Source organism: Electrona antarctica (assembly GCF_951216825.1).
Source record: "Electrona antarctica genome assembly, chromosome: 4".
Classification (NCBI taxonomy): Eukaryota; Metazoa; Chordata; class Actinopteri; order Myctophiformes; family Myctophidae; genus Electrona; species Electrona antarctica.
This window is the reverse complement of record NC_136809.1, coordinates 6,250,441-6,278,291: the sequence shown is the minus strand read 5'-3', so window position 1 is coordinate 6,278,291 and position 27,851 is coordinate 6,250,441.

Sequence of the window (27,851 nt, the reverse complement as noted above, 5' to 3'; positions counted from 1 at the left end):
GGCAAATAGATACTGCAGAAAGAAGGGATATTATTCTGTGGAGGAGGTTAGAGCACAGTAGAGATTCCGTTTTGATGTCGCTGCCTTAGTAGTTATTTGCTGGGATTCTTCCTGGCATAATAAAAAGACCTAGGGTATAGGTACCCTCACAAAAAAAAAGTGCAGTAATCCTGGTCTCTGTCTGTACTGCCTCCCCCTGGCCAGCCAGGGCGTAGTCTCGCGTTATCAGACTGTTGACTCTCGCAATTTCCAAATGCTTCATCATACTGGACCAACGGAAGAGCTATCATGAGTAGGCGATAAAATGGGAGTGAAGCCTCATCCCCACTCCTGTTTCATCTTCACATTCCCTCAAATTTATTCTAATATGAATAGAAATCACATAAGCATATATAGCTTGTCGCTTAGCAGAAATTAAAAATAAAATGTAAAGATATTTTAAAAGATATTTTAAACGGAAATGGCAGCTTCTTTACTCAGCTCATGGCGGCTACAGTTCCAGACTCTATATAGCATTCGTAGATTGTGGAATAGTTGTCTGGCTACGCGAGACTAGCCGGGGCGCCTGAAGGAGGTCGGAATAACGTGTTCCTTCCACACGCTATACGTCCAACCCGGGAAACTCCCTCCCTATCAGGTGAAAAGAAACGGCTTGTTGGACTCGTCATGCATAGAAGGAAGCATGAGGTCACTCAGTCAGTTGCTCTCCCCAGGATGGCAGAGAGAGTCTATAGCGCCCAGGATTACATTAGATATTTGACAAAGGGTGAAAAAAGGGTTGCAAAATTGTGGAATAAAAAAAAATACATATGCATTGAACATGGGTTAAGTGGTGAAGTGAAGGGGGCGCCGGTGGCTTAGGGGTAGAGTGGCCGGCAGCGGTGGCCGAACGGATTGCGGAGCGGTCTTGATACCGGAAGGTCGCCAGTTCGAATCAGCGGTCCGACACGTTAAAATTACCACCGCTGAAGTGCCCTTGAACAAGGCATTGAACCACTACGATGAAATGTTCTATGAGCAGGGCCTGGCTGGAAACAAGTTCTTGAGCTTAGCCCAGATACCCTGGGTAAATATAGTAATCATTTCATTTCATTTCATTTCAACCGCAAGGTTGCCAGTTCGAACCCGGGCTCCCCCAGAGTTAGTGTCGAAGTGAGCAAGACTCTGAACCCCTAATTGCTCCTGATGTGCAGGTTGGTGCCCTGCATGGTTTCCGCCGCCATCAGTGTATGAATGGGTGTGTGAATGTTGGGTGAATGTAATGCACAATCTATGTAGCCTTGGATAAAGGCGCTATATAAATGCACCATTTACTAGGGGTGGGACGATATGGGTACCTCACGATACGATATATATCGCGATATTTGGCCCTCGATAACGATAATATCACGAAATTCGATATATTGCGATATTTCCGATATATCGATATATTGTATGCAATTTCATCAACGATATCTGCAGCTACAAAATACGTGGAACTGAAATAACGCTATTTCCGTGCTCTGACACAGGGAGGGACACACACATAGCTGTCTATAGTGGTTGCACCACTCAAACACTAAATTAATACTCAATAAACTCCACCTTTGCCTCATACCCTCATCATAATACCTCACAAACACCACCAACTGACCATTATCACTGGTGTCAGTGGACTTGTCCACTGCTGGGGAAATGCATTCTGCAATTTGTGTTCCCACAAAGCTGTTTGGACAAATCACCATGCAGTAATTCAGTACCGGCACACTTTACTACTTATTTTGATGGAAATAAGCGAATTAGCACAACACCCCATAGCCCCATTCAATTCCCATTCCATTCAATGCAATTCATTGAGGGCTTATGGTAGGGGAAATAGCCAATAAGGAGTTTTTGCACAAAAACACACCTGGACCTCTTTGGTGGGGACGTAACGACTACAAAGAAAGGTAAGAAAGCCTTCTAGCATGGAATTCTCCTTTAACAAGGATAGTATGATTTTAAAAAGGGTTAGGCCTACTGTGTGTCTTTTTCATTCAGAAATGCCTTTGGACGTGTGGAAAACGTTAGTTAAACACGCAGAGTGACGCATTACTTTACCTGGGTTACATCACCGTCTGATACTTGAAGGTGAGATAATAATCCCGTATCCGTGTGGTGTTTTGTTTCATTAGAGCGAGTGTAGCAGAGTGTAGCCTCTGCCTGATGGCCTCGAAAGTATATCTCCCCCAGTCCAGAGGGACCCCCAGTCCAGAGGGACTGGGGGAGATTTGGTCTAGTGATTAAGATGTTGGACTTTCAACGTGGGAGGCCCGCGTTCGAATCCCGGGCGTTACATTGGTGCCGTGACCCGGATGGGGTTTCCCCGTAGGAGGAGGTCCAAAGGGAGGTGAGTGTAACAGAGTGGCTCAGAGCCTCTGCCTGATGGGAGGAGGTCCAAAGGGAGGTGAGTGTAGCAGAGTGGCCTCAACAGTCTAATATCTCCCCTGGTCCAGAGGGATATATCCCTTTGGTCTAGTGGTTAAGATGTTGGACTTTCACACGGGACGGGAGGCCCGAGTTTGAATCCCGGGCGTTACACGAGCGTGATACAATTGGCTGCAGCTTGTTGTTGTTCTGCTGATGCTGCTGCTGCTCTGAACACACGGTAACGGTAAAGATACCAAGGATTATACAACAGGTCGTTTCGAGGAAGCAATCTGATTGGTTGAAACGGCTTCTAGCCGTGGATCAAACCAGCACCATTCACCACCTAATCAAAACAAAGAATTCAGCTGCTCTCTTTTTCCCAGAGCGCTAGCAAACTCGGTGGCTAGGCTAGCTAGTTTCTTGGGACATTTGTGGTCTGTGACTACATCTGTCATTAAAAAAATATATTTTTTCAGCGATTTTCTTAGTTTTAAGGGTAAAGGTCATTACACACTGGCGAATTAGCGACGCGAATAAAAAATTCGACACCGGAGCGAACACCGGAGCGAACAAATAAAGAGCGAAAACGGTCGCATTTTCGCACATTCGCACATTCGCCACTGATGTGGAAGCTTGCATTGACTTCAATTGGTTTTAAAAAAGGCGAATTATTCGCACGAATAATTCGCGTCGCTAATTCGCCAGTGTGTAATGACCTTAACTGTTGTATAATTGCAATATTACACTCGAGGGTGTGGTTTAACGTGATTATTGCCACTTCAGTGATGCTTGCGGAACTCGACTTCGTCTCGTTCCTTACCGCATCACTGTCGTGGCAATAATCACGTTAAACCACACCCTCTCGTGTAATATTGCTTAATTCGACAGTGACGTCACTGTTATGCTATGCAACGCGGAAGTAACACGGACTCTGAGCTGTTTACCAGTAAGACGCCTGGGGGCGAGAAGCGACCTCGCCCTTGGGATTCCGGCGTACCAGTGGGACATGTGGTTGGGAACCCCTGATCTAAATCACAACTGAAGTATTTGAACATGTAACTGTAAAGCACCAACATAAACTATTCATTAAAGCTGCTATAAGCAATATTATGTCAACATTGTAATGACCTTTTTTTTGTTTGGTATTCAGACAGCCAGCAATAAGTATACTGCTCCCAAAGAAAATGTAGTCTCTGTGACACATCTAGGGGCCGCAATCTGCATTCAAAGATGTTCCTATAGAAGCTTTATATTGGTAAAAAAGAAACCCGGTCGAAATGACTAACCAATCAGGAAGTAGACTGGCAAATCGACCAATGGCAAAGCTTCTAGCTAGAAGCTTTGCCATTGGTCGATTTGCCTGTTGGAAAGTTTACCGGGAGTTTCCTGTAATATACACATCCGTATTCCAAGCTTTTTGCGCAGTGTAGGAAAATCTTTGAATGCAGATTGTGGCCCCTATAGATGTGTCACACAGACTACATTGTTTTGGGGAGCGTTTTACCCATTGCTGGCTGTCTGAATACCAAAAAAAAAAAGTCATTACAATTTTGACATAATATTGCTTATAGCAGCTTTCATTTGAACGGAGATTGGAGTTGCAGCGGACGGTGATAATCCAAATGGGCATTTATTGGCAACTTTCCAAAAAAAGAAACCACAGACAATTCTTGCGTTACAGCACCCTAGCTGTGGAGTGTTGCTAGACTGCAGTGCTCAGAGGTTGCTACGTAGCTAAATGGCTACGGGTCCATCCATCCATCCTATACCCTAGCTGTGGAGTGTTGCTAGACTGCAGTGCTCAGAGGTTGCTACGTAGCTAAATGGCTACGGGGACCATCCATCCATCCTATACCCTAGCTGTGGAGTGTTGCTAGACTGCAGTGCTCAGAGGTTGCTAGCTAAATGGCTACGGGACCATCCATCCATCCTATACCCTAGCTGTGGAGTGTTGCTAGACTGCAGTGCTCAGAGGTTGCTAGCTAAATGGCTACGGGACCATCCATCGGGCGACTGTGGCTCAAGAGGTAGAGCAGGTCGTCCAATGATCCATGGGTTGGCGGTTCGAATCCCGGCTCCTCCTGGCTACATGTCGAAGTGTCCTTGGGCAAGACACTGAACCCCAAATTGCTCCCGATCTGCTGGTTGGTACCTTGCATGGCTTCCGCCGCAATCGGTGTATGAATGTGTGTGTGAACGGGTGAATGTAATGCACAATCTATGTAAAGCGCCTTGGATAAAGGCGCTATATAAATGCACCATTTACCATTTACCATTTACCATCCATCCTGTAATGGGGGCCTTAATGGAGAACACCACTCAACTGCTTCACAGTCTAAACTCAGCATCACGTTCCTGTACCGTGCATCAAGTCATCCAAATAAACTGTGGCCATATCCAATCCCGAAATGGGATTGGATATGGCCTAGTAGGCTACTGAAAATAGCCAATCTACAAGTTCAAAACGCACCACCGTCAAATATATTTAGTGTAAAAGGGAAAATGGGCCCTAAAGGCTCATACATAGTCTGGATTTTCGGTGGTTAGGTGACCACCGAACTACAACATGATGTCACGAGCCGCGGTGAAGAGCAAACCACCGCCACCGCTCCAGCCCTTCTCTCTGTTTTTACTCACCACCGCTCAATGTTATTTCAGCTCCGGTGGTCAGCTCACCACCGGAGCGGTGGTCACCTCACCACCGAAAATCCAGACTATGAATGAGCCTTAAGAAGTACACAATCTCCGGATGCTATATATAGTCTGGAACTACACCTACACCGAAATCTGAGTAAGGGAGCTGGCATTTCCGTTAACAAAAAATATATATTTTAAAATATATTTTGTATTGTATCCATTTTATTTCCTTTTCTGCTAAACAGCAAGCTATGTAATAGCTGCTTAGATGATTTCTATATTTATATTAGGACAAATCACGACGGAAAAATTAAAGACGAAACTGAAGTGGGGAGGAGTCTCAGCTATTTCTGCTATATTTTAATTGAAATCCTGAATATACTTTTTTGCTATTTTTGAATTGGAATCCTGAAAAGTAACATTTATATTTAATTTCAAATGCATTTAGTTATGTTAACTTTATGAACCAAATACATTGGACATACTGTAAAAGAAAAAGAGACAATAACAAACATTTTAATATACCGGTAGTAATTAGCTGAAATCAATAATATATCAATATTCCGATATTAACCTGAGGGCCACATGTGGCCCCCGGGCCGCCAGTTGCTCGTGTATGCTCCAGACCAGGGGGGTGCCCACACTTTTTTGACTTGAGAGCTATACTTTCAAAATGACTGGCTCAACAAGATCTACCTACCGAAAAAAGAATATTCCATTGCTGGAAATAGTTTAAATATGGAATAGTGGCGCTGGCGTTACATATAAGACAAATGCACTTGGGATGGAGAAATGGAATAGGTAGGTAGTTTTTTGTATTTTATCTGTAATGCTACTGACGTTTGTGCACAGCAACACTCTTGAATTCAAAATATTGCATTGTGGGTTTACAATTTACAATGTAGGCATTTAGCAGACGCTCTTAATCCATCCAGATCAACTGGATTTGAGCTGACAGGCCCTTTTTGATGTCAATCAATGAATCAAGTCACCTTAATCCAAGTGGCAGATGCCAAAAATATATTTTTTAATACTTTTTAGGGGCATGTCATGTGATCTACCTGTACAGCCCTTGTGATCTACTGGTAGATCACGATCTACCTTTTGGGCACCCCTGCTCCAGACTGTATGACAGAAAATTGCGAGAGGCAACAAACAGGCTGGCAAAGCGAGACTGTGGGGTTGAAATGGTTTGGCAGGCCAGGGCCCTGTCGTCGTATAACCAATGATAATGCACTGCTTCAATATTATATCGGCCCCTGAATTTAAACCCATCATCGTTTGATTAACAATGATTACTAAAACCCCAAAGAGCAGGTCTGAGTCAGTCAGCGCCTCCATGTGTTGGACCTGTTCCTAGAGAGAGGTTTCACATTAACTGTAATTCACACACACGGCTCGTCGTGATTGTGATTGGACAGTATATGACAATTATGAACACCACTCAATTGACCCGTATTCATTCTCTATGGCATGGGTTCCCACAGTGGGGTCCGGGGACCCCTAGGGGTACTTGAGAGAGTTCGAGGGGGTACCTAGCTAGAGATATATAGGAAACTTATGTGTCTGTAAATTAAATTAACAGTGGTTTTACAATATAAATTGGGGTACCAGAGATATAAATACCATTAAATCGGGGGGTCTGTAGCATAATGCATGTGAAACTGGGGGTCCATGAAATTAATATGATTCGGAAAAACTGCTAGAGCCGTAAAAATCCTCCCTTATCGGGGTCACTGCATGGCATATGTGTTCAAATGGGGGGTCTGTGGCCTAATAAATGTATGTTTGGGGGTCCTTGACACGGAAAGGTTTGGGAACCACTGCTCTAGGGGTTCTATCATACTGAGCAGTGTTGATTTTGTCGACTAAAACTAAGACGAAAAATGTTTTTTCACTGACAAAAACTAAATGGAAACTAAGCTATGGTAAATGCCATGGTGCATTTATATAGCGCCTTTATCCAAGGCGCTTTACATAGATTGTGCATTACATTCACCCATTCACACACACATTCATACACCGATTGCGGCGGAAGCCATGCAAGGTACCAACCAGCACATCAGGAGAAATTTGGGGTTCAGTGTCTTGCCCAATGACACTTCGACATGTAGCCAGGAGGAGCCGGGATTCGAACCGCCGACCCATGGATCATTGGACGACCTGCTCTACCTCTTGAGCCACAGTCGCCCCTATGATGACTAAAACTATAAGACTAAATATACTGACAATTTCGTCAACAAATAAAAACTAGACTAAAACGTTAGGAAGGGACTAGTGGACCAAGCGATCCAGTAGAAGTCATTTTATACTTGCGGTTGCATGCTGAAAATACCTACGTTCTAGAATATTTAGGGCTCGGCCTCTGGCCTACCCAAAACAAATCCCCAAACGTACCTGCCGCTTCGACTCACACCGACAAAACAAACGCTCCTCTGTATGCTTTTTTTCTCCTTCATGGCCTGAAACGTATATCATACAGACTGATCATTAGGAATTGCTAACGCACGTCTCATACTCCGAAGGACTTGTATAAACAAGGTTAGGAAATGTCAACTCTGCAAGGCCTTACACGTATCATCAAGGCTTTCAAACAGAACTACACAGAGAATAGTTTAGACTGCGTGGACTGCATAAGAAATACGTACCGCCCGGGAGTGTAGCTGTTAGGAGCTGTTAAATAGTCTTCTGCAACCAAGCGCACACACGTGTATACACACACACGAACACACACACACGTGCGCACGCACATCGTCCTGTCCAGGGACGTGCAGAGTGTGTTAGAGCAGGGGTTCTCAACCCGTGGGTCGCGACCCCTCAGGGGGTTGCCAAATTATTTGGGGGGGTCCCCAAATTATTAAAAAAAAAAAAAAAAAAAAAGTACATGCATACACCTTCCCTAATTATTATATCTGGTTTCAGTATTTATTTATGGTGTATTCTGTATTGTCTCCATTATTAAGGTTATTGTAGCAGTCAATTTATATTGGGGGTCGGGAGGGGGCGGGGCGGGGGTCCCGAGACATTGCCAAAGCATTTCCGGGGGTCCCCGGCCAAAAACGTTGAGAACCCTGGTGTTAGAGGGGCAGGGGCTGAAATCCCGTAATGGGCACTTTTGGACAAAAATTGCGAAAATAGCTGATCTACAAACTCTTGTAGCTTGTAGATCAGCTATTTTCGGGGCGCAACCCATCACTCTTTAGCTAGTGGAGATGCGGCGTATACGACATGGATTTCTAAATACATTTGTTCAATGCAAAATACTGTGTTCAAGTTCAGGAGACTTCAAAAAAAAAAAAAAAAAAATCTCCTGGAATGCTGGCATGGAAAGGTGTGGCATTTGCATTTCTTTCACCATAGTAAATACTGCATTCGTGGTCTGGAAAGGGGCAGTTGTTTTGCAGACGGGTAAAAGGGCAGGGGCTGAAGCCGCCGTTGATCCATCTCATGGAATGTAGTCGAACTACCCAATCGCAGACATCAAAGTCCACTCACTGTTTATTAGCAAACCGAGTTGAATTGTATAGGATTTATATCTAGTTGTACAGACGTGACCGCTCCATTGGAACAGGACGGTGTGAGGGGTATACACACGGAGGAGGGCCCTCGGGCACTCCATTGGAACAGGACGTTGTGAGGGCATACACACGGAGGAGGGCCCTCGGGCACTCCATTGGAACTGGACGGTGTGAGGGCATACACACGGAGGAGGGCCCTCGGGCACTCCATTGGAACTGGACGGTGTGAGGGCATACACACGGAGGAGGGCCCTCGGGCACTCCATTGGAACTGGACGGTGTGAGGGTATACACACGGAGGAGGGCCCTCGGGCACTCCATTGGAACAGGACGTTGTGAGGGTATACACACGGAGGAGGGCCCTCGGGCACTCCATTGGAACAGGACGGTGTGAGGGGTATACACACGGAGGAGGGCCCTCGGGCACTCCATTGGAACAGGACGTTGTGAGGGCATACACACGGAGGAGGGCCCTCGGGCACTCCATTGGAACAGGACGTTGTGAGGGTATACACACGGAGGAGGGCCCTCGGGCACTCCATTGGAACAGGACGGTGTGAGGGGTATACACACGGAGGAGGGCCCTCGGGCACTCCATTGGAACAGGACGTTGTGAGGGTATACACACGGAGGAGGGCCCTCGGGCACTCCATTGGAACTGGACGGTGTGAGGGGTATACACACGGAGGAGGGCCCTCGGGCACTCCATTGGAACAGGACGTTGTGAGGGGTATACACACGGAGGAGGGCCCTCGGGCACTCCATTGGAACTGGACAGTGTGAGGGTATACACACGGAGGAGGGCCCTCGGGCACTCGCCTGGAACAGGACGGTGTGAGGGGTATACACACGGAGGAGGGCCCTCGGGCACTCCATTGGAACAGGACGGTGTGAGGGTATACACACGGAGGAGGGCCCTCGGGCACTCCATTGGAACAGGACGGTGTGAGGGGTATACACACGGAGGAGGGCCCTCGGGCGCTCGCCTGGAATAGCCTTGCATTGGAACGAGGAGAGTCTGGCAGAGGAAATGACCTCAAGAGGAGAGGCGGCTGTTTGATGCTACAGTGGAGTCCATGTCGAGGTGTTTGTACTTTCTTTCTCTTGAGTCTTTCCAATTTCCAGTACATTTACTTCTACTCCATATACATTTCAGAGGCAAATTATTGTACTTTTACTCCCCTACATTTATTTGAAAACTTTGGGTTTCTAGTTACTTTGTAGATTTGGATTATTATATTATTACAAATCATACATGAACCACTTGAGCCATATTAATATATACATTTGAACATAGCTGATCTACAAGCTCAAAAGAGCTTTTTAGACATTTTGAAAACTTGAAATGGGACATTCTGCATAATGAGCACATTTACTTTTAGTACTTTATGTAGATTTTGATGCCAAAACTTTTGCACTTTTACTCAAGTACATTTTGAATGTCGGGCTTTTTCTTGTAAAGGGCCTGGCAAACAGGGAGCGATAAAACACGCCTATAGTTCATTTTCAATGAGACCTGCATTTTTGCTCGGAGAAGTCGCGGTGCGACATTGCAAGCGTATTTATGTGAGCACGGTCCCGTGAATTTGTTGCGCGCGTGCTCGTTTCCTGCACACGTGCTCGTTACGTGCACACGCCCGCGACTCACCAGACCTGGATTCGGTTTAGCTTTTTTTTTACGCTCGCGTTGTCGTGCCCCTCTTGAGCAGACCTGTAGCAGACCTGTCGTTGATCCAGGCAACAACGTGTGCGTTTGCAAGGCCCTTAACAGAGTATTTCTACATTGCAGTATTCATACGTTTACTTAAGTAAAAAGTAACAAACGTGAGTACTTTTCTCCACCACGGCGCGTGTCACTGTAGACTAGTGTATATAGTACACTGGGCGCGATGACTGAATGCCTATCATCACCTCAACACACCCCAGCCTTGCAGAAACAAAGGACTCCTTTCCCAAAGAAATGAAGTATCGATTTTTAATTTAGAGGAAGAGCTGAAGATGTGGGTCAAAGTTGCATTTTATTTCAAGGTGCCTCGATCGGCCACATCGCGCCTTCGATCCGCCTGTACTTCAGAAATACATACAGGGCCAGAGCGTGTAATGCATCAAGAAGATAAGTGTAGTTGAGACGTTTGCATTATGTATTAGCTTCACCCCGCTGGGAGTAGCTACTTTTCCCAGATAATCACTTTCTGATATCAATTATTTTGTCGTTTCAAAAAGGGTGTCACAGAATATATATACAGCTCGGTGCTTGTGTTTGACAGGTGGGGTTTGTTGGGTTAATAGAAAACAAATTATAAATAATTTGAAATGATTACTTTAGGCACCAAAATCCCATTGAGTAGAAAGAAGGCTCCTAATAATTTAATTTAGAACACTAAATCGTGCAGTATATTGTTTATATAATAGTCAGTATTGGCCTGTAGCCTATACTCGTTTTTTCATATCATTTAAAGCAGGGAATCATAGCTTCAAATTGAGATATTGATTGTTCAGTTTGACCCACCAGTTTTGGAGATATGGCTTATGGAGTAATGTCTTGCAGAGAAACAGCGAGTTGAGAAAACAGGCTTGAAAGGTTCACTTCTGTGGTCTCTAACATTACACCTATAGCTACATATATTTGCACGCCCCTAGCCTGCACCCACCACATGCCAATCATGTGCGTCATTTTGCACCACGTCTATTTTATTTGTATTTACTTTGGATTGTTCACAATAATTGAGAGATGCAGTCACGCTCCGAGATATGTGGGATTTAGATAGATAATAAATAATAATAATAATAATAATGAATTGCATTTTTATAGCGCTTTTCCAAGTGCTCAAAGCGCTTTACAATGGTTCATTCATTCATACATTGGGAGGTGAAGCGGCGAACAGTCGACGCCAGCGTCCTCACTTCCCACATTCACACACCAATGGTGGCGAGCTCACACCGACCGACTCATTGGAGGGTTCAGTGTCTTGCCCAAGGACACTTCGACATGTAGACAGGAGGAGCCTGGATTCGAACCGCCGACCCAGGGATCATTGGACGACCTGCTCTACCTCCTGAGCGACAGCCGCCCTACAAATAGATAGATGCCACCCACGTGACCCACACCTGAATACTTTTCTGTCAAGACCCACTCAAGTAGGTTAACAATTCTGGCCTCACACATTTTGCTGCAACATTTATTTATATTACTCATAGAGCTGTCCGTGGGTTGTCAGCCATTTTCTCGCCGCGTGGCATGGATGGCACACAGCCCGGCCAGGCAGGCAGGGCGGACATCTTGACACCTTTCTGTGTGATCTGCCTGAGAGGCGTTCTCACACCTGTCTGCTGCAGGGTCGGGGGTCACATCCAAAACACCTTCTAAATTTAGCAGTGACATGTGAATGTTTTCCATCGCTCAGTCTCTCACACCACAGTCAGAGTGATACCCTCTCTAGCTCAGTGGTTCTCAACCAGTGGTTCGGGGACCACCAGTGGTCCTTGAGGGGGTTCCAGGTGGTCCCCATGCAGCTAAATGATGGAGAGTTGGGGTTAAACCAGATGGACCCTTATAGATCTTTAACTCTTGAGCAGGGCTGGATTAACACCCAGGGCGCTGAAGCTTGAAGGCCCCCCCCCCCTGCACATGCACGTGCAAATCTTTGCAACATTTTGGCCGTTTTGGGGCATTTTGGGTTGGATTTATGCCGTTATAGCCTGGGGTCCACCTATGCTTTCTATGGCATAGGCAGCTCCCGGCAGGATCCGCCGGGAGAATCTAGACGCAGCTGCGCGACATGAGACTAATTTATTACAGCGACAGAGAGGCAGGAGTGTGTGTGTGTGTGTGTGTGTGTGTGTGTGTGTGTGTGTGTGTGTGTGTGTGTGTGTGTGTGTGTGTGTGTGTGTGTGTGTGTGTGTGTGTGTGTGTGTGTGTGTGTGTGTGTGTGTGTGTGTGTGTGTGTGTGTGTGTGTGTGTGCGTTAATTTAACAAAGGTGCAGACGATCAGAAATCAGCAGAGAGTGATCGACGTTTGCGCTACTGTATGCCGAATTGAAGTGGACTTTTTTTTCTTCTCCCTGGAAATAAAAACGTCTGGGTTTCCGAGGCTAATGCCGTTATATTGGCCTGTTCGACAGCCAGGCATGTAACAAACACATTATTTTCATATGACCCACATAGTCAGTAAATGGGTGAGAGAATCCGCTAAAGGGTTAGTATAGTAAGTAAACGGGTGAGAGAATCCGCTAAAGGGTTAGTATAGTAAGTAAATGGGTGAGAGAATCCGCTAAAGGGTTAGTATAGTCAGTAAACGGGTGAGAGAATCCGCTAAAGGGTTAGTATAGTCAGTAAACGGGTGAGAGAATCCGCTAAAGGGTTAGTATAGTCAGTAAACGGGTGAGAGAATCCGCTAAAGGGTTAGTATAGTCAGTAAACGGGTGAGATAATCCGCTAAAGGGTTAGTATAGTCAGTAAACGGGTGAGAGAATCCGCTAAAGGGTTAGTATAGTAAGTAAACGGGTGAGAGAATCCGCTAAAGGGTTAGTATAGTCAGTAAACGGGTGAGAGAATCCGCTAAAGGGTTAGGTTAATAAACGGGTGAGAAAATCCGCTAAAGCCAGACAATGTATTTTAGTGTTTTTTTTACCTTGTTTTGTGTCGAGCACACCTGGCGTGCTGTGCATTCAGAATGAAAACAGAGCAATGCTGGATGTCATCTTTTATTCCACGAGAATCACCTCCACCTGACCTCACACAGCCCAGAGGGCCCACCTCTCCACCTGACCTCACACAGCCAATCACCTGACCTCACACAGCCCAGAGGGCCCACCCAGAGGGCCCACCTGACCTCACACAGCCCAGAGAATCACCTCTCCACCTGACCTCACACAGCCCAGAGGGCCCACCCTGAACAACAGCCAATCACCTGACCTCACACAGCCCAGAGGGCCCACCTCTCCACCTGACCTCACACAGCCAATCACCTGACCTCACACAGCCCAGAGGGCCCACCCACCTGGAACAACAGCCAATCACCTGACCTCACACAGCCCAGAGGGCCCACCTCTCCACCTGACCTCACATAGCCCAGAGGGCTCACCTCTCCACCTGACCTCACACAGCCCATCACCTGACCTCACACAGCCCATCACCTGACCTCACACAGCCCAGAGGGCCCGCCTGGAACAACAGATCACCTGACCTCACACAGCCCAGAGGGCCCACCCTGAACAACAGCCAATCACCTGACCTCACACAGCCCAGAGGGCCCACCTTGAACAACAGCCAATCACCTGACCTCACACAGCCCAGAGGGCCCGCCTGGAACAACAGCCAATCACCTGACCTCACACAGCCCAGAGGGCCCGCCTGGAACAACAGCCAATCACCTGACCTCACACAGCCCAGAGGGCCCACCTTGAACAACAGCCAATCACCTGACCTCACACAGCCCAGAGGGCCCACCTGGAACAACAGCCAATCACCTGACCTCACACAGCCCAGAGGGCCCACCCTGAACAACAGCCTATCACCTGACCTCACACAGCCCAGAGGGCCCACCTTGAACAACAGCCAATCACCTGACCTCACACAGCCCAGAGGGCCCACCTGGAACAACAGCCAATCACCTGACCTCACACAGCCCAGAGGGCCCACCTGGAACAACAGCCAATCACCTGACCTCACACAGCCCAGAGGGCCCACCCACCTGGAACAACAGCCAATCACCTGACCTCACACAGCCCAGAGGGCCCACCCTGAACAACAGCCAATCACCTGACCTCACACAGCCCAGAGGGCCCACCTTGAACAACAGCCAATCACCTGACCTCACACAGCCCAGAGGGCCCACCTGGAACAACAGCCAATCACCTGACCTCACACAGCCCAGAGGGCCCACCCTGAACAACAGCCAATCACCTGACCTCACACAGCCCAGAGGGCCCACCTGGAACAACAGCCTATCACCTGACCTCACACAGCCCAGAGGGCCCGCCTTGAACAACAGCCAATCACAATTTACAATTTTACAATTTAGGCATTTAGCAGACGCTCTTAATCCAGAGCGACTTACATTAAGCAATAACAAAAGCATGGCATACATCACATATATCATGAATCATGCGTAGACTAAGAACGTAACAGTGGAGTATCTATGTAAACTATACATACTATACTATATAATATATTATACATGTGTACTATAAAGTGCTATGACTACATAAAGTGCAATTCTAGAGCTGTCTACATAACAAGCTATAAGTCTGTTTAAAATACTATCTAAGTCTACATAATGTGCTATCTAAGGGGCTAGGCTAGGGCATGTGCTACGGGCCATGGTGGAGTCTGAAGAGGTGGGTTTTCAGACTACGGCGGAAGATTGGGAGTGAGGCTGCAGTTCTGACTGTGATGGGAAGTGCATTCCATAGTTTTGGAGCCAGAAGGGAGAAGAGTTTGGGACGTGTGGAGCGTTGTCCCGGCGTTTTTAGTGAAGGTACCTCCAGCTTCCCTGCGTTGGCTGATCTGAGTGCGCGGGAGGGTTTGTAGGGTACGATCATACTTGTGAGATATGGGGGGGCCATTTGAATGCCAGCATCAGAGTTTTGTATTCTGTGCGGGCAGCGACCGGGAGCCAATGGAGGGAGCGGAGAAGGGGGGTGACGTGTGAGAATTTTGGCTGGTTGAAGACCAAGCGGGCTGCGGCATTTTGGATCAGTTGGAGGGGCTTAAGTGCACATGCCGGTAGGCCAGTAAGGAGGGAGTTACAATAGTCAAGTTTTGACAAGACTGTTGTCTGGATTAGGAGCTGGGCTGACTCCTGGGTGAGGAACGGTCTAATTCGTCGTATGTTGTAGAGTGTAAACCTACAGGATCTAGTGACAGCTGTGATGTGTGTTTTGAACGAGAGCTGACTGTCCAGGACAACACCAAGGTTCCTGGCTGTCGGGACAGACTTTACCAGGGCGTTGTCTACGGAGATAGTTAGCTCCCGCATAGGGCAGGACTTAGCTGGGAAGAACAGAAGCTCAGTCTTGTCTGGGTTCAGCTTGAGGTGGTTGGAAGACATCCACTGTGAGATGTCAGCCAGGCATGCAGTGATGCGTTCTTCTACCTGGGTGGCAGAGGGGGGGAAGGATAGAAACAGTTGTGTGTCATCGGCATAGCAGTGATAGGATATATTGTGAGCAGAGATGATGGTGCCGAGGGATTTAGTGTACAGTGAGAAGAGGAGGGGACCAAGTACAGATCCCTGTGGGACCCCAGTTTGGAGGGTGCGGGGGAATGATAGCAAACCTTTCCAAGAAACCTGGTAAGTCCGGTCAGAGAGGTAGGAGGAGAACCACTTCAGCGCCGTCCCGCCGATGCCTAGATCAGCTAGGGTGTCTAGGAGCAGCTGGTGGTTCACTGTGTCAAATGCCGCCGATAGGTCTAGGAGAATCAGGACTGCAGAGTGGGAAGCAGCCTGGGCAGCATGTAGTGCTTCTGTGACTGCGAGGAGTGCAGTTTCCGTGGAGTGTGCCTTCTTGAATCCTGACTGGTTGGGATCCAGCAGGTTGTTCTGTGAGAGATGGAGAGAAAGCTGGTTAGAGACAACACGTTCAAGGGTTTTGGAAAGAAAGGAAAGGAGTGATACCGGTCTGTAGTTCTTGACATCTGAGGGGTCAAGAGTTGGTTTTTTGAGGAGCGGTGATACCCTGGCTGACTTGAAGGCAGATGGGACACAGCCTGAGGTTAATGAGGTGTTGATAATGGAGGTGATGAAGGGGAGCAGATCAGGTGCGATGGTCTGGAAGATTGGAGACGGGGCGGGGTCGAGAGGACAGGTGGTAGGTCTAGTGGATGTGACTAGTTTCAGGACCTCGTCTGGGGATAGAGGAGAGAAGGAGGACATGCATGGTATGTTATGGTTAGCATTGGTTGAGTCGAGTGCTTCTTTATGGGGGAGGGGGGTAAAGGAGCTACTGGTTGAGTCGAGTGCTTCTTTATGGGGGAGGGGGGTAAAGGAGCTACTGATATCATCAACCTTCTTTTCGAAGTAGGTGGCAAAGGCCTCCGCGGTGAGGGATGAGGGTTGAGTGGGGGGAGGGGGTTTAAGGAGGGAGGAGAAGGTGGAGAAGAGTTTCCTTGGGTTAGAAGTGCAGGATTGGATTTTGGTGTGGTAGAAGGAGGTTTTAGCAGTGGTTAGTGAGAGGGAGAAGGCAGAGAGGAGTGAGTGAAAGTGGGAGAGATCATCTGGTAGCTTTGTCTTGTGCCACTTCCTTTCAGCTGCCCTGAGAGGTGTTCGTTCAGATCTGAGGGTTTCAGATAACCAGGGGGCCGGTGGGGATGAGCGAGCTGGCCTGGTCGAGAGAGGGCAGTGTTGGTCAAATGCAGATGAGATAGAGGAGAGGAAGGATGTGGTTGCGGAGTCGGGTGAGAGAGAGAGGAAGGACTCCAGGGAGGGTAGAGAGGAGAGAATAGAGGATGAGAGGGAGGAGGGGTTTAGGGACTTGAGATTGCGTCGGGTGGTGACGGTCGGAGGGTGAGTAGGTTTAGGTGGGAGAGTAGAGAGAGAGAGGGAGAAGGTTATGAAGTGGTGATCAGACCTAATTAAGGGAGTAACAGAGAGCATGGAGGGGGAGCAGGCTCTGCAGAACACGAGGTCCAAAACATTACCAGCCTTGTGAGTGGGAGGGGAGGGAGAAAGGGAGAGGTCAAACGAGGATAGGAGGGACGTAACGGGAAGATACTTCTCTGCCGTAGGTAGGTTAAAGTCACCCAGTAGAATCAGGGGGGTGCCATCCTCCGGAAACGAGCTGATCAGAGAGTCTAGTTCTTCCAGGAAGTTCCCAAGGGTTCCTGGGGGACGATAGAGCACAATGAGGGTGAGGGGGACTGGTTGTGATATTGAGATAGCATGAAATTCATATGTGGTGAGAGAAAGGTGAGAGAGATTTAAGACACGGAAATTCCATTTCGGGGACATGAGTATCCCTGTACCACCCCCCCTTCCTGTTGAGCGAGGGGTGTGTGTGAATTTGTGTGAAACAGAGAGGGCGGCGGGCGTAGCAGTGTTATCAGGGGTGATCCAGGTTTCGGTTAGAGCAAGGAAATGCAGAGAAAATGCAGAAAATGCACCTGACCTCACACACAGAAAATGCAGAAAATGCACCTGACCTCACACAGCCCAGAGGGCCCACCCTGAACAACAGCCAATCACCTGACCTCACACAGCCCAGAGGGCCCACCCTGAACAACAGCCAATCACCTGACCTCACACAGCCCAGAGGGCCCACCTGGAACAACAGCCAATCACCTGACCTCACACAGCCCAGAGGGCCCACCTTGAACAACAGCCAATCACCTGACCTCACACAGCCCAGAGGGCCCACCCACCTTGAACAACAGCCAATCACCTGACCTCACACAGCCCAGAGGGCCCACCCACCTTGAACAACAGCCAATCACCTGACCTCACACAGCCCAGAGGGCCCACCCACCTTGAACAACAGCCAATCACCTGACCTCACACAGCCCAAAGGGCCCACCCACCTTGAACAACAGCCAATCTAGGGCATTGTTGCTGCTTTACACACAATTGCACTTTTCAGCTGCCTTCTCACCAACAATAATAAAACACTCATCTTTTTAGACACCATTTATTCCATCCAGATTAGAGGGGAATATTTTCTGTGGAGCTAAGGAAAAAAGAAATAGAGAATGTAGAGGAATTGTTGTTTTGATTGTTTGCCTGTTAACTCTCCTATATACCAACATCAATACAGCACGGACATGTGGACATATTCTTTAGTTTTGGGTCTGAGCGGCTAAGGGCTCCATTTTTGTCACCGCTAAACCCCTTATCCCTAAACTTCTTTGCATTTTTGTCTCCACCAGGCCAAAGGCATGGGGAGAGAGTATGTTTTGCACTCCGTCCGTCCGTCCGTGTGTCCGTCCGTCCGTGTGTCCGTCCGTCCGTCCGTCCGTGTGTCCGTGTGTCCGTCCGTCCGTCTGTGAACAGCTAATCTCTGGCACCGTTGGCTTGATCGCAGCCATACTCTGCACACACACTCCCTGAATGCCAGAGCTGAACCTCTGCTCCAAAATTTTCACATTGGCCTGTTATAGCGCCACCAGGAGGCCGCTTTGTGCAAAACAAATGTTTTGACAGTACACCTACAGATTTTGTCCAAACATTACGCAAATTGGTACACAGTCTCTCTAGAGCCATTCAACGAAACGTGTCTTTCAGATTTTTCAGACTCCATCCTGATTGGCTACGATTGCCTTCCAAAGTCCGCAGGAGTGCTCCGTTTCAAACAAAATGCTGCAAATCATGAAGACATCGTGTGATTTCCGTGACATTTTGCACGCACATTCCCACTAGGCCGAGGAAGAAATGCCACTTGAATATTTTCAACTCGGCCTCATGGTGGCGCTATAACTGGCCGATTTGTGTTTTTACCTATAACTGCACCGATCTGTGTAAAACAATGTATGCACACTCCCTAGAGGCCAAGGAAAAACCTTTGTCTGGAATTTTTCACATCTGCTCTTTATAGCGCCACCAGGAGGCCGACATATGTAAAACACATTTTCTAATATTACTCCTTCAGATTTTATCCAAATTTCACGCAAATCGGTTCACATGCTCTCCATAGTCATGTGATCATGTGATTTGTTTGATTTCTCATAATTATCCATCCTGATTGGCTACGATTGGCTTCTAAAGTTTTCAGGAGTAGCCCGTTTTGTACCCGTTTTGTACAAATCGCCACAACTCCTCAACGCAGAGTCCGATTGCGGTGAAACTGAGCTACAACAGGCCAAGTCACGTCTCTCTCACACACACACACACACACACACACACACACACACACACACACACACACACACACACACACAACCCAAATAAACATGTTTATATTACTCCTAAACATTTTTCCAAACATCACACACTCCTATCCTCCTGGTGGAGACCTGTGCCCAGAAGGGCACTTTTTCTAGTTTTTACTATTTTGAAAAACATTTTTGAATAGTTCAACTAGCCAATCTACATTGACACGCTGTGAGCTTGTAGACTGTCCATTTTAACTATTGGAAAATGTTTTGCAAAATAGTAAAACAAAAAAGGCAAAGAAGTTTAGGGATAAGGGGTTTAGCGGTGACGAAAATGGAGCCCTAAATCTCATCAAATGGTGGTTCCATGGCTCATATGAAGAATAAATAATGGACCTTGATATGAACAGTTGAAAAGCACTGCTCTAGCTTACAGGAAAGGAAAAGCACTGCTCTAGCTTACAGGAAAGGAAAAGCACTGCTCTAGCTTACAGGAAAGGAAAGGACACCAGTTTTAATAGTTGAAAAGCACTGCTCTAGCTTACAGGAAAGGAAAGGACTGCTCTAGCTTACAGGAAAGGAAAGGACTGCTCTAGCTTACAGGAAAGGAAAGCATTGCTCTAGCTTACAGGAAAGGAAAGGACTGCTCTAGCTTACAGGAAAGGAAAGCATTGCTCTAGCTTACAGGAAAGGAAAGCATTGCTCTAGCTTACAGGAAAGGAAAGCATTGCTCTAGCTTACAGGAAAGGAAAGCATTGCTCTAGCTTACAGGAAAGGAAAGGACTGCTCTAGCTTACAGGAAAGGAAAGCATTGCTCTAGCTTACAGGAAAGGAAAGGACACCAGTTTGCTCTATAGCTTACAGGAAAGGAAAGGACACCAGTTTTATAGTTGGCTTATTTGTTTTTGGAGCTGGACATTTTATCAGGGCAACGAGGCTAATTGAAAAGCAGCTTGGAATTAGATTTCAGATCTCACAGGGATTGAAGGAAACATCATAGACATGATGGGATCGTCGTTCCAAGCCGTCCGCCTTGTGTTGCCAAGCTGATATGTTTTGGTTTACTTGCATGGCTGGACGTGGGTAAACCATCTGGGAGGTAATGATGTAACATTATCTCTACAATACACTATCCATATCTCTAATTGTCTTCGCCTGGCTTCCACATTTACAATTAGACGCGGATGTCCCGAGCAACTGAACTCTCACTTTACTTTACTTTCACTTTACTGTGAAAGCATCACCTTTAGGGGAAGTCAGATGTCCCATCTCTCTTATGTTTTGTGAATCTGTTACCCAATTACCGCCACCATTAATGAATCCCTCGATACGGTACTGCCAAGGTTTTATCGCGCGTAACACTTACTTTGAATAACCAAATATCCGTAATCGCATCTTACTATGAAAAAATTCCGTGTGTGTTGACATCACTGGTGGTTGTTCTCTCGGTCGGTGGTGGAAAAAGTGGACCGCGAGTATCACAGCGCCTGCTACAGGCCGTTGAAAATGCTTGTCTGGGCCAAATCTGCCCCCTCAATGTCAGTTCCGCGATTCAGGCATCTGAAGACAATGCAAGTGGATGCGCGCGCATCTTCAAAATGGCCACGGCCATTGTGTGTGTGTGTCCCAGAGTGTTGTTTGCGGTAGCAACATCAGCTAGCCATCGAAACGGATCAAAAAACGATTAAACAATTCGAACCCGAGAAATTCGCGTTTGGCGGAGAAGGAAGAAAGAGTAGGTTCTCGTTTTCCATGTTTTTGGTGGCAATGAGTATTACGAATCATGTTCTGTTATAACTAGGATAGGCACTTATAAGCTTTCAGCTTCTGCCTATTGAATGATCAAATAAACTAAACTAAACTAATTATTTGCATCCACTGTTAGTTTGAAACACAAGTGATGTTGATGAGCTGTATTGATTGATTGATTAAGATTGAATGAGTAGAATGAGTAGAATGGGTAGTGGGGTGGGACTGACCTTTTTTATGGGTGATCGACGTTTGCGCTACTGTATGCCGAATTGAAGTGGACTTTTTTTTCTTCTCCCTGGAAATAAAAACGTCTGGGTTTCCGAGGCTAATGCCGTTATATTGGCCTGTTCGACAGCCAGGCATGTATTGATTGATTGATTAAGATTGAATGAGTAGAATGAGTAGAATGGGTAGTGGGGTGGGACTGACTTTTTTATGGGGGCCAGTTTTGATTGTAGCCATGCTCTTTGAGAGCGGTTTTGAAGGAGTCAATTTATTCATATTTCTTAATGGCTGTTGGCAGGGCGTTCCACATTTTAGTGGCATATAGGAGCGAAATTAATTGAATCCCTTGTTTGAGCCGAATCTGGGTTACACATGGGTTTGTGCATGTCCTGTGCATGTGCCACCACCACCACGGACGGACAGGGTTAAAAATATAGTCTCCGGCAAAAATACATCTTGAAGTGTTGATGCTTGAAGTAAATGCTTAAAGGAGCATTCAGTGATTTGGGTGATTTGGGAAAATAAAAAAAACCCCATGTTTCTATGTCAGTCGTTCTCAAACATTTTCATGTCAAGGACCACCAAAGATATCTGTATTTGGCCGCCGACCCCCATCTGCAAATATGTTGTTCCAGTGACCTCTCCCCCATAAGCAATGATTTGAGTTCAAAATGTTCACTCTGAAAGAATATATATTCAAAGATTTGTGTCACATTTTCACGATTTTTCAAAGTGCCGCACTACGAGCTTGTAGATCTGCTATTTTTCAACAGCTAAAGTACAACACAATGCTTAAAACACCAATAGGGGTTCCCGCCCAAAATGTGTTAACCTCATTGCTTTTGGCGTTGATATTTCACTCTTATTTCAGATTCCCTTCCTTCCATGGATGCTTTACAACAACAACACTAGCAGGCACAGAATACACAAAGACTAGAGTGCTCGCTGACAGTCACACGCACGCACACACGCACGCACGCACGCACGCACGCACGCACGCACGCACGCAAGCAGACAGACACGCACCCATGCAAGCACACAAACGGAGAGACATTATCTCGAGGCGATGGATCATGTAAATGGCATTTTGTCTACGTTATGAGAATGTGGAAGATCTTTTTCTGCATGACCGAGGCGCTTATCAAGTGGGACTGTCTCCCCCCCACCACCCCCCCCCCCCCCCCCTTCCCCCCACAGATGTTTCATCTTCAGACGAGTGTGTGTGTGTGTGTGTGTGTGTGTGCGTGTGCGTGCGTGCGTGCGTGCGTGCGTGCGTGCGTGCGTGCGTGCATTTTGGACTGAGGTCGATAAAAAAAAGGCTTCTAAATCCTGACAGTTTTCTGAAAAACCCATCGGTGCTGCTCAACCTTTTCCATGTCAAGGACCCCCATAATGATCTGTATTTGGCTGCGGACACACATCTGAAAATGTTGTGTTGTCCCCAGAAGCAAAGATTTGAGATAAAAATATTCGCTCTGAAAGAATATATATTCAAAGATGTGCGCCACATTTTCACAATTAAAAAAAATAAATAGCAGACCTACAAGCTCGTAGCGTGGCACTCGGTGCCGCGCTACGAGCTTGTAGATCTGCTATTTTTGAATAGCTAAAGTGTAACTTAATGCTCAAAACACCAAAAGGGGTTCCCGCCACAGAATGGGATAAAAACTAATACTACATGTCATGACTTTATTTGCATAGGTGACAATCAGGGATGACAAATGGTTCAGACTGCTGAGTTATTATTCCATTCTGGGCGGGAACCCCTTTTGGTGTTAGCATTATGTTATGCTTTAGCTATTGAAAAATAGCAGATCTACAAGCTCATAGCGCGCCACCGAGTGGCGCGCTATGAGCTTGTAGGTCTGCTATTTTTGAAAAATCGAAGAACCACTCACATAGAAACATAGCTTTTTCAGAAAACTGTCAGGATGTAGAAGACATTTTTAGAATCTGATCTCAGGTCAAAATGGGTTATGAGGGAAAGATCTGTCTCTGTTCTCCCAGCTCTGATCTGTCTCTGTTCTCCCAGCTCTGAAGGCTACAGCACAGCAGAGGACAAAGCCTACAGAAAGCCTAGAAAGTGGAAGTAACAGGAAAATAATAATTGCATTTCCTATTTTTTTTTTGCTGACTCATTTTACTGACCTTTTATGATGTCCCCCATAACGCAGAAGTATTTGCAGCTTTGAGTCACGAAAATCCGGCGTAAATATAGTCTGATGGTTTGTTGTTGAAGAGAAAAATATGCCGTCATTACGATGCGAGACAAAGACAGCCTCCACAGCATGTTGTAGTCCAAACAAACCCCCGTTCACTTGCATTGAACTCATTTTCCCAGAAGCCCTAGCAGCCCAGAGCACGGCTATAGATTCCCGGTTTCGGCGTTATAACGCGACGGCCTCGTCACCAGGTCCGGGACAAATCCGCTCTTTCTTTTTAATTATTTAAAAAAATGGCGAATTAAACACATTAAACAAATAGTGGGTTTAGCGTATTAAGAATTAAACACATTAAATAAATAGCAGGTTTAGCGTATTAAGAATTAAACACATTGAATAAATAGTGGGTTTAGCGTATTAAGAATTAAACACATTAAACAATGTGTTTAATTGAGGTGAATGGTGTGTTATTTATTTTGATAGATAGATAGATAGATAGATAGATAAGATTAGATATATATATATATTGCTGAACAACCAATTTAAAATAACATTAATATATTATTCATATACAGTATTCATTCAATATATTAAGCAATGAATATTTAATAATCAGTGTATACTATTCTAGAAAATGTTCACCTTAGTCTTATGATAGATTGCATTACCAGTAACTTCCAGTCATAAAAGTGCTAATTATTAATTTCACTACTAATTTAAGATATCAAGCAGTTTATAGTATTGTCACTCTGTGGTCATACGACACACACATCCATTTGACAGGAGAAATGCAATAATTATAATAAAAAATATATATAAAAAAATCATATATATAATCACATATCAAGCTACACTAATCCAGGACGATGCATGGAATTCGAGATAGCTTTGTTCTCATGTCTCGCAGCACACACACACGAGCTCAAATGACTCCACGTTTTACACAAAATACATGTATTATGCAAAGGACGATAGCTGCATGTCCTCACCGTTTAATGCATATGCACGATCTACAGTCAATATAAAAAGCCATGACACTATGTTATTGCTAATAACTAAGGTTATTATTATCTGGCGCTATGGAGCGCGACCGGCCAGAGGCCGAAGGCGCCCTGTCAAGCTTTTACTCTATATTACGGTATGCAAAACATAGATGTGTGTTTATTGCACTTAACCCATTATGGGCGGGAACCCCTTTTGGTGTTTTAAGCATTATGTTGTACTTTAGCTATTGAACAATAGCAGATCTACAAGCTCAGCGAGGCACCGAGTGCTGCGCTACGAGCTTGTATGTCTGCTATTTTTGAAAAATCGTGAAAATGTGGCCCAAATGTTTGAATATATTCTTTCAGAGCAAACGTTTTTAACTCAAATCTTTGCTTCTGGGAGGGGGGGTTCCTGGAACAACATATTTTCAGATGGGGGGTCGGCGGCCAATTACATATCATTTTGGGTGTCCTTGACATGAAAATGTTTGAGAACCACTGATATAGAATCATATATAGGTTTTTCAGAAAACTGTCTGATTTGGAAGGTAGAATCGATCTCAGCTCTAAAAGGGATAAATGATAAATGCTGCTTTAATATAGCACCTGTATCCATGGGCGCTTCACAATGATTGTGCATTTACGTTAACCCTTTAACCCATTCAGGCCTGACGTCGAAATTAAAAAAAACAAGTTTTCTAAATCATGACAATTTTCGGAAAGATTTGAGGCACATTTTAACGATTTTTCAAAAATAGCAGACCTACAAGTTCATAGCGCGCCACTCGGTGGCGCGCTATGAGCTTGTAGATCTGCTATTTTTCAATAGCTAAATTATAACAATGTTTAAAACACCAAAACGGGTTCCCGCCCCAAAATGGGTTAATGGTTAATGTGGTTAAACGCTAACGTGACATGGATGCGTTCCAGGTCTCAATGGGTTAACACTAGGGCTGTCAGTTTACCTCTAGAATCCCATTCGAATTTCATTGCTTTATTATTTTTAATATTCGGAAATATAAATTTTTTTACATCATTAATAATATTTTAGCTCATTATAGCCTTAGAGTATATATGAATAGAGACGGCACCCGAGTTCTCCTCCCAATCCACTTGCATTAAGTTGCTCAAAAGCGCATGAGGCGATTTCACTGTGCATTCTGGGTAGGAACAGAGTGCATTCTGGGATGGATTGGGCCCAAACACATGAACGCGCTGCCGCTGACTATCATTGCAGGCATTCAGCGTCCACGTGTCATCGTGAACGTGCACAATGATAGTCAACGGACCAGCGCGTTCATGTGTTTGGGCCCACGCTGCAATATCAAATTCGGCCACTATGTCCATTTCGCCTCAGGGTTTCATCCGGGTGTGCTATTTTTGAAAAATCGAAGAACGACTGACATAGAAACATGGCTTTTTCAGAAAACTGTCAGGATGTAGAAGACGTTTTTAGAATCTGATCTCAGGTCAAAATGGGTTAACAGAATGCTTGGCTATCAGATGAACAGCAATGCATAGTCTGCAGACAGAGTGCAGCGTTTTCTCTTGATGTTATTTTCCCGTCCGGTCCACCTTCCACTAGGCATGTAACGATACACTCAACTCACGATACGATTCGTATCACGATAATGAGGTTCACGATACGATTTACTATCATTTCTCTCCAAAAGCACTTGAATATGATGGAATATGACTAAAGCTCATATTTCACATCACACACTAGCCCTCCTAAAAAAAATAATATATATATATATATATATATATATATATATATTTATTTTATTTTTTTGAAAATCTATTTTTTTATTTCAATGAATCGATTCGAATCGATTCATATCGTCGGGATTAATATCGATATATATCGATATACGATATATCGTTACATGCCTACCTTCCACGTTCGGAAATAGCGCACTGACTGCACTGTGCAATGCAAACTAATAGGCGAGTGCTCTCCTGTCCGGTGCCATATTTCCGAACGTAAATGTTCTGGAGTGGTGATCTGTCTGGTGCAGCCAATTCCCTGTTGCTTTATTGAGCCTCTGCCTTGTTTGTTTATACCAAGGGGCCAGTGAGGCGCTCCGATTCAACAGCGGTAGATTCGTTATTCAATACATTAAGGCGAGACATGGTAGGTGAAATCATGATTTTTCCTTTTTTTTTTTTTTTTTTTTTGCTATTTTGCTTCCTAAACATGTTTTCTTCCAAACTAAAGCAAAATAAACATTCAAAACACAGATTTAGATGTTTATTTTAGTAGTTTATTTTAGCCAATAACAGCTCGTTTTGCTGGGTGAAAATCCACCCTCTCAATTTTCATGATTGGTTGTTGGTACAAAGGAAGTGACCATATTTGGATCAAACCACAGTCAGCTCGAGGTCCAGACCTTTCCAATGATATATGGCATTATATGTTGTTGCCAAGATTTGGATGAGATATTTTGTCTCAAAATAGTGGCTTCAAATAAAACGTTTTGGACAAAGAATCTCCACTTCAGTTGCACTCACATACACCAAACTTTCCAGTCTTATTCATAACTATATTCTGCAGATATTTACAGATGGGTTTGTTGATATATCATTCACAGCCTGATTTACATCACATTTTATACCTAAAAACATGCCAGGTGTTTTATGCCTGTTGACACTATTTTCTGATTTGTGTAAAATCCCTTCTGAAATTTTCTTTGTCTCTAATATTATATATATATATATTATGAAATTCGTTCTGACAGCCCTATTTCACACATGCATTCATATACACCGATGGCACCCATTGCTCACCGGGAGCAATGGGTGCTGCCTGCTGGACAAAAGTGGTATCGCGCTTGGATGCCGGTGATTTCAGGCTATTCCACTATGACGCACGTCCGCTTTTGGCCTCCATCTTGGATGCTAAAGCATAGCATCAATGCTAGCGAGCTAAAATGAGGTCCATCCTTGCTCTAGAAAATGCCAATGTTCCCATCGCGATCACCGGATAATAATCAGAAAAGACCTCCGAACATCGCCGATTAGTTCAAAACCACGGACAGCGCATTAGTTTTCGAGGAAAAAAAGCGTGCATAGGCCGCGACTAAAACAGAAGCTAATGGCTATGGAGATTATGAGATTATTATAATGTATATTTACTTTACTATCAATGTTGAAGATTGGATTGTACTGTGGAGCTAGCTATCAAATGTAGTAGACGGATCATGAGTTGTTTTGTGTTGTATTGTTGTGTTGGATGTGAATGTATGTACTAATATGGAAGAAATGTTTTTGATCATGATATGTTTAAGACCCCAGGAAGAGTAGCTGCTGTGACTCACAGTAAGCTAATGGGGATCTAATAAATAAATCAAATCAAATGAGACACAGTGCGGGGCGGCGA